Genomic DNA, 10,677 nt, shown 5'->3' with positions numbered 1-10,677 from the left:
TAGTTGATTGCTAAAAGGCAAGGCTGTATTGTCCAAGCGCCCCTTCCCAGGGTGTCTACTGGATGCATAGCAGGCTGGAAGATTCTTGTGTTGCCCTTCCTGGTGTTGCTGTATTAGCAACCAAGTGAAACTCTTGAGTGGTCTCGCCTAGTAGTGAAGGCTGTATTTCACATCATGCACCCCAGATCTACTCATCTCCCTGACTCCTCATATCTGCCCTTCCCTTTGCACCCCCCCAAAAAAAAAAACACACAAACAACAAAAAAAAAAAATCTCACTGTGGAAGCTGTAGTATGTCACAGTGTGTCATGTTTTTTTTTTCTTTTAAAAAAATGTTTATGCTATAAGTATTTCACCTGTATATGTCATGTGCTCAGCATTCATCCCTGGTGCCTCTGGAGGTCAGAAGAGGGCATTGGATGCCCTGGAGTTATGGATGGTTGTGAGCCACTGTGTGGGTGATGGGAGACAAACTCTGGTTGTCTTTTGTGTAAGCCTAAAGTACGTGTGTGGGGGTAGTAAGTATGCATATATTCAAGTGTATACATGTGCTTACATGAGTGTGTGTGTGTGTGTGTGTGTGTGTGTGTGTGTGTGTAGGCCAAAGGTCAATATTGGGTGTCTTTCCAATATTTTTCATTTGCTTGTTTGGCCTGTTTGTTTTGAAACAGGTCTTACTATGCAGTTCTCTCCATATACCGGAGTGTATATGGATACAGCAATGTAATACAGAAATGGGAAAAGTTCACCCTAGTGGCCCGAGCCCACAGGTGAGACAGCACTAGTTACCCACTGCTTCCATGGCTCACACGTGTAGTCTTGAACAAGAAACCTCTAAGCTAGAAGGTCTTCCTACACCTTTAAAGTGGAGAGAAGCACACACAACACGCCATGTATGCCACGTACACTGAGCATGTTCTCACGGTCTAGACTCACTTAAGGCGTTTTGTGTAGATTCTTTTCTCAGAGTCAGACACTTACACACATGCTGTCTCTACAGAGAAGAAACCACCGCAGAGAAGTAAAGTGCGGTGCCCAAGAGCATACAGCTAATGCGCAGTGGGGCTGGCAAGCCAACCTGCTCTTTTGGTCTTAATGTTTTGACTGCAGTGAGATACACATAACATACATTTTACTATCTTGAAATGTTTTTAAAATGTATATGTGATTGTGAGTATCTGACATGTGTGGGGGTATCCTTAGAATCTAGAAGACAGTGTTGGATTCCCTGGACTAAAGTCACAGATGATGGTGAGCAACTGACGTAGGCGGCCAGGCACTGAACTTGTGTCTTTTGCAAGAGCAGCTAGTACTCTTAACTACTGAACCATCTCTCCTCCCCCTTGAGCATCTTTAAATGAATAAATAGTTCATTAAAATGAAGTAAGTGTCTTAGGGCAGGAGGTGTTGGGACACACATCTAATGGCAGAGGCAGAGGTAGGTGGTGTTTGAGTTCAAGGCCAGCCTGGTCTACAGAGTGAGTTCCAGGACAGCTGGGGCTACAGAGGTGGGGGGGGGAGATGTCTTGGCTGCAGAGGTGGGTAGGGGAGATGTCTTGGCTACAGAGGTGGGTGGGGGAGATGTCTTGGCTACAGAGGTGGGGGTGGGGGAGATGTCTTCGCATTGGTGTGTGAGTATTACCCTTTCCAGGACACTTTTTCAACTTGGTAAATCAAACTATTCACATTAAACACTGTCTTACTTAAGGTTTCTATTTCTGTAATAAAATGCCATGACCAGAAACAACTTAGGGAGGAAAGAGTTTATTTTCGCTTAGAGTTCTCAGGTCACAGTCCATTGCTGAGGGAAGTCAGGGCAGAAACCCTATAACAGAGCAGTAACCTGGAGTCAGAAACTGATGCAGAGGCCATGGACCGGTACTGCTTTGTAACTTTAATTGTTTCAAACCTTATTTTTAATGATGGTCCTTAAATGTTTTAACCACCCTTTAGCCCACTACACACCAGAGGTAGTAGAGAAGAAAGGATACTGGATGGGGGGGGGGGGTAATGGACCTGTTTAGAAAGGTTCTTTAAAGCAACTTCCAAACTTCCATCTGTGTTGTCTGGAAATCAACAATTCAGTTCACAGGTCAGCAGACACTGGCATCTCCATCCACTTGAGAACACCTCACGGATACACCAGCTCCAGTTCGGTAGCGTCCGGTCAGCAACAGCGGTGACACGACCTAGCAGAGAGCAATTTTTATTGGTACCCCTGTGGTTACTATGGTTACTACCCACAGGTACTGGAGTTTGGTTGTATAGAGAACATGTAGGACATTTTTAAGTTATTTCTTTGGCTTGTCACCAAGCAATGGAAAAAGTTTTTCTTCTCATAGAATTCTGAGGCTTCTAACACATTTCTTATTACTAATTGGTCAATATCACCATTTTCTTATGGACCAGACAAACGTGTATGAGATCAAATATGAGTAATACATAATGGATAATTTCTACTGCTGTTGACCTGCTGTAATTGTATAGAATGTCATAGTTAATTCAGAGTTATCAGGTTCAAATTCAGCAGTCTCTATACGCAGGACAACTCTTTCTACATTTATAGAATCAGTAATTATGTTAAGAGATTCGGGATAATCTCATAGGACCATAGGACTGCATGCAATTCTGACTTTTAAACAGATGTATATGGACTTTGAGCACCATACTTTATCTGACTTACAGCCTGCCATCCCCCTCTCCCCCTCTTGTTTGCATCAGTATAACATGTTGATGCCTCTGGAATTAGTGTTCTTTTTACTATACGTGGACGAGTCCAATTATTTATTTTTATAAACTGCATACATTTGCTTTTTGGATATTTGTTATTAATTTCACCCAAGAAGTTACTACAACATTTTGCCAATCCATACTCATGCATATTGACATAATTTCGGCCTTTGTAAGAGGTACAGCAATTTCAGCTGGATCTGTTCCTGCCAACTGACATGGTCTGATTCTGCCTTTATAATTAATTCAGAAATCTTTGATATAGATGTCTTCAATTTTTTACTTTGTTTATGAGCTAAGAAAGTCCATTCCAATACTATCTTCTGTTTGCATAATGAGCCCAGTAGGACAATGAGGTGAAGGCAAAACAACCAGAATACAATCAAGTTTAGGATCTGTTCTATCCACATATGCCTCTTGCAGTCTTTGTTCTACAAGAGTTAACACTTTTTCTGCTTCAGATGTTAGACATCTTGGACTGTTTAAATTGGAGTCTCCTTTTACTACCCTGCTTTAAGCTCCAGGCAGATGGTGCTGTCAGCCACAGCCCTGGCTCCCTTGGATCTGTGGATGAAAGACACACACACACACACACACACACAGAGAGAGAGAGAGAGAGAGAGAGAGAGAGAGAGAGAGAGAGAGAGAGAGAGAGAGAGAGAGAGCGCTTTCCTTTACTCCTTGCTCACCACTCTAAATCTGCACTCAGCTTAATTGTGTTTCCAATCTTCCACCTGGGGAAGTGGTCAATGGCCACCCCACCCCAGATCTCACATGGCTGGTGACTCTCTCTCCCTCTGAAGCATGATGAATCCGTTTTCTCATCCTGTTTCTCCTAGCCTGCCTGTGGGAACCTGGAAATCCTGCCTCTTCCACCCAGCCATTAGTCACTGGCATCTTTATTGAGTGATCAAGAACCAATTGTGGAAAAGGACCTTAAGTGCTCACACACAGATTCCTGATCAAAGCATCAGAACCACCCCTACAGTCTCCTTGTAATGTTTGAAACAAATTACTTAACTCATATGTACTTAGTCCAATTGTATGCCTCAGCTAGTTAATATCTCCCAATAACTTTTGAAAATCATTAAGAGTTTGCGATTGGTCCCTGCAGATCTGTACATTTTATGGTCAAATTTTTTCGTGGACTGATTTTATAACCCAAGTAACTAAGTGAATCTCCCTTTGAATTTTTTCTGGAGCAATCTATAACATGGCAGAATTCTTTGTGTTACCTTAAACATATTCTCTAAAACATCTTTGTCAGAATCAGCCAATGGAGTGGCATCCATATAATGATAAATTATAGATCAGAAAATTGCTTATGAGTAGCTTCTAATGGTTGTTGCACAAATACTGACATAAAGTTAGAATATTTAACATTCCTTGTGGAAGAACCTTCCAGTGGTATCTGTTTAGTGGATGACTATTATTCAAAGTACATACCTAGAAAGCAAACCTTTCCCTATCTTTCTCATGCAAGGGTATTGTGAAAAAACGATCTTTCAAGTCAATTATTTTTATAGGCCATGATTTTGGTAACAAAGACAGTAAAGGGAGTCCAGGCTGTAAAGGACCCATTGGTTGAATTGCCTCATTAATTGCTCTTAAGTCTGTTATCATCTTCCATTTTCCCAATTTCATTTTTATAGCAAACAGGGGAGCTCCATGGGCTGGCACACTCTTGTATATGTGAGCCTCCAGCTGCTCTTGTAGCAGTTGTTCAAGTGCCTGCAGTTTTCCTTTTGTTATGGGCCACTGCTCTTGCCACACAGGTTTGTTTGATGACCATTCTAGGGGCAAGGCTGTTGCTGTGTCAGTACTGCTTACTGACTTGCTCCTAATGGCTTGCTCAGCCTGCTTTATTATAGTACACTGGACCACCAGCCCAGGGGTGGTACGATCCACTGTATGGTGTGTCCTTTCATATAAAGTATGAATCCAAAAATGCATCATAGGCCAATCTGGTGGGGGGGGGGGCATTTTCTCAATTTAAGGTCATTCTTCCAAAAAACCTCAAGCTTGTGTCAAGTTGACATAAAACTAACCATGGTTGAATTCTGGCCTCCATGGCCCGCTCCTGTCTAGTAACCAACATCCTTTTTTTTTTGTTTTGTTTTGTTTTGTTGGAATTTTTGCTTGTTGGTTTCTGTGTTTATGTGTATGTTTGTCTGCTACATTGTGTGTGGTATTCAAGGAGCAAGAGAGGGCAATGAATCTCCTGCTCCTGAAGTTACAGATGATTGTAAGATGCCCAGCATGGATGCTGGGAACCAAACTTAGGCCCTCTGGAGGCCCTTGGAACTGATAAGCCAATTCCCCAGCCCTGGTTCCTTGGTTTTGGGAATCTTTGAGACAGGGTCTCATTCATGTTGCCCAAACTGGCCTAAAATTTGCTATGTAACCAAGTTACTTTACTTAGTTACTTTACTTTTCTATTGCTATGCCAAAATACTAGGGGCTGGAGGATGGCTCAGCTGTTAAGAGCACAGGCTGCTCTTCCAGAGGACCCAGGCTCAATTCCCAGCACTCACATGGGAGCTCACAACTGTCTGTAACTCCTATTCCAGTGGATCCAACACCCTCACACAGACATATATGCAGTCAAATCACCAGCATACATAATTTTTTAAAGCACCATGACTAAGGCAACTTATAAAAGAAAGCATTTAATGTGAGGGCTCACAGTCCCAGTCCGTAGCCATTATGGCAGGGAGTGCAGCAGCAGACCGGCAGGCAGGCATGGGGCTGGAGCAGTAGCTAAGAACTTACATGCTGGCCTACCATTAATTCTGGTCCACCAGTAGGAGGCAGAGGAGAGAGAGAGAAAGACAGAGACAGACAGAGAGAGAGACAGAGAGAGACAGAGACACAGAAAAAGACAGAAGGGAAAGTGTAGGCTTTTTGAATCTTCACTAATGAGCCATTTCTCCAGCCCCAGTTGGAGCCTCAAAAGCTAGTTTTGTGGTTTTTTGATGGGGGTTTGTGTGTTTGTTTGTTTGTTTGTTTCATATCTTACATTTATTTGGGGAGTATGCATAGAAGTCAGAGAACAACTTTTTGAGGAGTCAATTCTCTCCTTTCATTATGTGGGTCCTGGGGCTAGACCTCACCCCTTACAATGGACAGCAAGTGCTCTTACCTGCTAAGCTACCTCCCCAGCCCATCTTTTGAAAATTTTTCCTGTTATGTGCAAGCTTCCAAATGTAAAGTGCGTATAGTGAGATCTCTTAGTCTTCTCTCACCTGCATCATCTCATTTCTAGAAATGAGCAGCCCCACCCACTACAGACATAATTTACACACACACAAAACATATTTAAGTAGACACATTTTAGCTCTGTCCTATGACTTGTAAGTTTTGTTCTTTAATTACTGTGTGTGTGTGTTGTGTGTGTGTGTGTGTGTGATACACATATGTGAGTTCAGGTGTATCTATGCAAAGATAGATAGATAGATAGATAGATAGATAGATAGATAGATAGATAGGATAAAGTCAAGTAAGGTAAGGACTGAAAATGTCCCTTGTTGTCATCAGAAGGACAGACAACCCAGGATGGGAACAGACTCACACTGGTTCCGGGGACCTGTTCTTCTTATGTGTGCTGTGGTGAAGTCCTTTATTCAATATGTCCTCCAAGCGGCTTCACAGTGATGTAATTGTGAGAGTTGTGTAACTTGAATGACGAAGTCTAGCCACCTTCTTCAGAGGGTTTCGGGGTCCTGGGTCTTTGTCCTTATGTCATTTGTACATAGCCTCTTCCCTCTTGCTCTCTAGAGGTAGAGACCCTACAATTGTTTTCTGTAATCTGAACCACCCCAATATCAGCTTGAAAGAAGATACAGGTGTCCAGGTTTCCACATCTTATTCCAAGCAGGACTTCAGATACCCCTCACCCCTACTCTCTGCCCCTCCCACGGCAGCTCCAGCAAATGACCCACCCTGTGAGCTCAGTTTTAATGACAATAGGAACTGGGTTGATAAAAGAGAATATTTGTTTATTCCACAAAGCAGATACCCAAGTAGATAATGCAGCCTCATAGACTACAAGACTGCCATCAGATCGGGGGACAGCCATGCAGCCTCATAGACTACAAGACTGCCACCAGATCGGGGGACAGCCATGCAGCCTCATAGACTACAAGACTGCCATCAGATCGGGGGACAGCCAGCACCTGCTCAGCCTCTGCCATGAGGCTTGCCACAAACTCTCACTCTGTTGTTTTGGTCTCTGTTGCAGCTTTGATGAGAGCCATAGGTCACTTCCACAAAGACAGAATGATGTGCCAATTCCCTCTGTAGCTGTCCAGAGAGGTGGGGCTTGCTGATTCTCAGAACCACGAATCTGATGACCAAGCCCATTTGGGGATCTTTAAAGAGCATCAAGCTCAGAAAGGATTATATCTTCCAAAGCCTTAGAATTCTAGGGAGTGGAAAGCCTAGAGGGAAGGAAAGGGTGACCTCATGTTAGTGAGCCTGTCTCTCCAACAACAAATGGCCCAGGAGAAACAGGGAAGCTCTTAAATCCCAGACTGGGACAGGCCCAGATGCTGTGAGACCTTAGTGAAGTTGCTGGGGTCGGGATCCCTGCACAACTCTGGCAGTCAGGGTCTAGGAGGTGCAAAGGCTCATTCCTCAAAACATTCAGCAGAGTCCAAAGCCCCTCCAGCTAGGTTCAGCCACTCTCCATTTCTAACTAACTTGTCCAGCAGACCTGCGAACAAGCTAGAATGAACTAGATCATTTAGATATCCAGTTCTAAATGTCTGGGGAGTCTAGCTCAGTCCTCTGGGCTGACTGCAGCCAGAAGCCTACTGGTCATCCTAGCTCTTCCCTGTCCAACCAGCTGAGGGGAGTTCTGAATCACCCACTCCCTCCACATCCAGAGGTCCGTACCACTGTCTTTGTCTGCCACAACCATAGAACCCTTGCAGGCTCCCAGCAAGATTTATTGCTCTGCACTGCAGTGCCACATGCAAACTCTTCCACGACTCCCTTCCACGCCATCCTTCGAAGCTTCTGGATTCCTTTCAAACCCAGCACAAAGCTCCCTCCCTCCTGCTAGCTGCCGGCTCTGCTGGATCCACACATCCATCTTTCATCTCCTCGTCTCAGTTTTTAAGAGTTAAACCCCACCCCCTAGGACTTTTTGCAGAGGCTACACAAAACATCGACTGTTCAAAAAGCATTGTTGGTTCTTACTCTTTTTCTTTTGTTTTCCATCGATCTAAAGAAAAAAATGCAAAGAAGAGAACTCACTTTTAAGGCAGTGAGCAACACCCCCCACACACACACATACACAATACCCCGCCCATGGACGAGACCACACCATCTACAGTAGCAGAATAAAGGGCGGGTGTCGGGGTGTGTGCCCAAGAGGGCCCAAGAGGCACTGAAATAAAGAGGCTATTGAGAAGTCCGCCAGGTCCCTCTTAACTCCAAGAAGCCAAGTTGGCTAGAGCTGGTTATACCAGCTCCTGGGACCGTGGCCACAAGGTGGCAGTGTCGGCCACGCTCTCCCTCAGCACCGGAGCCAGCATCTTACACGCTTCAAGGGTACATAGATAGTAGTGAGACATAGCCCACTCCTACAGATCTTGTGTCATCTGACTTATTAGACTTTGGAAGCCCTTTAAAAAAAAAAAAAACAGAGTTCTGAGAAGAAAAGAGATGTGGCAGAAATTTCCTGCCCAATGTATTTGCAGCGAGAGCCGTGTCACTGGACAGAGAAGAGGGAGGCAGAGCTAGGAGTTAGGAGGAGAAAAAAAGAGGTGAGATGGCGGCAGACAGATACCCTCGTGTCTCTAGCAGTCTCGAGTAGTTATTCACATCAAAAGGTTAGATAATTGGGATAACAATTGTAATTGTGTGGGCATCTTGTGTGTTGAGTATTCGCCTATATATAAATCTATTTGGTTAATCTTAAGCTTTAGAGTTTTACTTTACTGGGTTACTGGAAAGTTGGTCCGCCGACAACCCAGTGGTTATGGCTGTGAAGGAACTAGCGGCTCCAGGGATGAGCAAACCGGAGTTGGAAACAGCGACTGGTCACTACAGGAGCAAGCTGGGGGACAGCCTGTTGGAACCAGCTCGGGAGCTCCAGCCCTGCAGGAGAGTTGGCTGGCCGAAAGTAGTCCAGCAGTAGAGCAGGAAGTCTGTGGGTTCACTTTCTAATATCTCCCGCTACACAGAGGAAGTCACACAGAGCTGTGGTCTGGTTGAACACTGCCCATGATGGGTTTTAAGTTCTAAGACAGCCTTTTGGAATTCAAAAAAAATCCAACTTCCATTAAACACTGCCCCTCACCCCATCACCTTGACAGAATCTTGCCTTGAGATAGCCCAGAGGCAGAGAACCAAAAGAAGCTGGAGTTGACCTTCAGTCTCTATCAGCCTACACAACCTGATAACCTGTAATGATTGGTTACTCACTGCACAGACATGGTCTTTTTTTATTCCTGACACAGCCCTGCACTACTGATGGAATCTCCAGGGCCAGTAAACTAAGAGGTTATGATGAGAAAAGTCTGTCTACCCACAGTGTGGGCCTGCCGAGGGCAGTGTAAGGCTACTGGAGCCTGTCCTTCATTGTCTGCCACCAAGGAGGGGCTGGGACTGTAAAACTTCTAGAGGAAAGAAGGACCAGTGAGATGGCTTACCAGGTAAAGACAACTGGCACCTTGTTCCATCCCTGGGACCCACAGGACGGGAGGAGAAAAGGGATTCTGGTAAGTTGTCCTCTGAGCCACACAGAGTGAGACAGAAACAGAGAGACACACAGGGAACAAAAATTATAAAAACAAATTTGGCCAGGTAGTGGTGGCACATGTCCCTTAATCCCAGCACTTGGGAGGCAAAGGAAGGTGTATCTCTGTGAGTTCAAAGCCAGCCTGGTCTACAGATCAGGCTCTAAGACAGCCAGGGCTACACAGAGAAAACTTGTCTCAAAAAAAACTAAATCAAAACACAACAAAACAAACTCATAGTCAGGTCAGGGTGGTTAGCAATTCTGCAGGAGATCTTTGGGCAGGTGAGGGCCTGATACCAGCCTCTCCTGGCCGTCTTCACTCCCAAGGTCCCAGATTCTTCTGCATCCAGGTCATTCTACAGGTTCATGACTTTGCCTCTCATTGCCCATCCACCTCAGTGAACACTGTTTAAATAGACAAGGATCTGGGCCATAACAGATTGTAATTACCTGTTCACTGGAAACATTCACCTTGAATAAACACAACTCGGATGACTGGAGATAAAATGACACACACTAATATCACAGTGGGTCTCTGTCTCAAGGGGGCTTTGGTGGCTCACAAGAATGTGAGTCACATTAACAGAGAGATTCAGGGTTGGAGAGATAGCTCAGTCCGTAAAGCTGACACATAGCAAGCTCCAGTCCCAGTGATTCTATCTTAAAAAAAAAAAAAAAAAAAAAAAAAAAAAGACATCTGAAGTTGTCCTCTGGCATGAACACACACACACACACACGAGCAAAAAATGCAACTGTAACCACCAAAAGACCCCTTCTCTGTGCCACACATGTGCAATCAGAAGAAATTAGGAACTGACATTTTGACAGTAATGTTTTAGGTTTGTTGTTGCAATTGTTTAAGGTTTCAGATTATTTCTTTTTTTTTTTTTTTTCTTTTTCTTTTTTAGCTAGAATCTCCTGTGTACTCCTGGGTGAGCTTTACTATGTAAACAGGCTGGCCTGGAATTCACAGATATCCAGCTGCCTCAGCCCATGAGTGTTGGGACTGAGGGTGAGTGCCACGTGCCCAGCCACTGTAGTATTTAATCCATAAGCTGTATTTTAAGGAACACACACTCATGTTACTTGGCATCACTTTTGAGTTGGTTTTGAAGCAATCCATTGACTAGTACACCAGCTAGCATGGCTTTCCCTTCCTTTAAGGTGACTGTGCCAAGAGTAGACAGGTTTCCTTCTAT

This window comes from Arvicanthis niloticus, chromosome 6, assembly GCF_011762505.2.
Source record: "Arvicanthis niloticus isolate mArvNil1 chromosome 6, mArvNil1.pat.X, whole genome shotgun sequence".
Lineage (NCBI taxonomy): Eukaryota > Metazoa > Chordata > Mammalia > Rodentia > Muridae > Arvicanthis > Arvicanthis niloticus.
Note: the sequence above shows the minus strand (reverse complement) of the source record.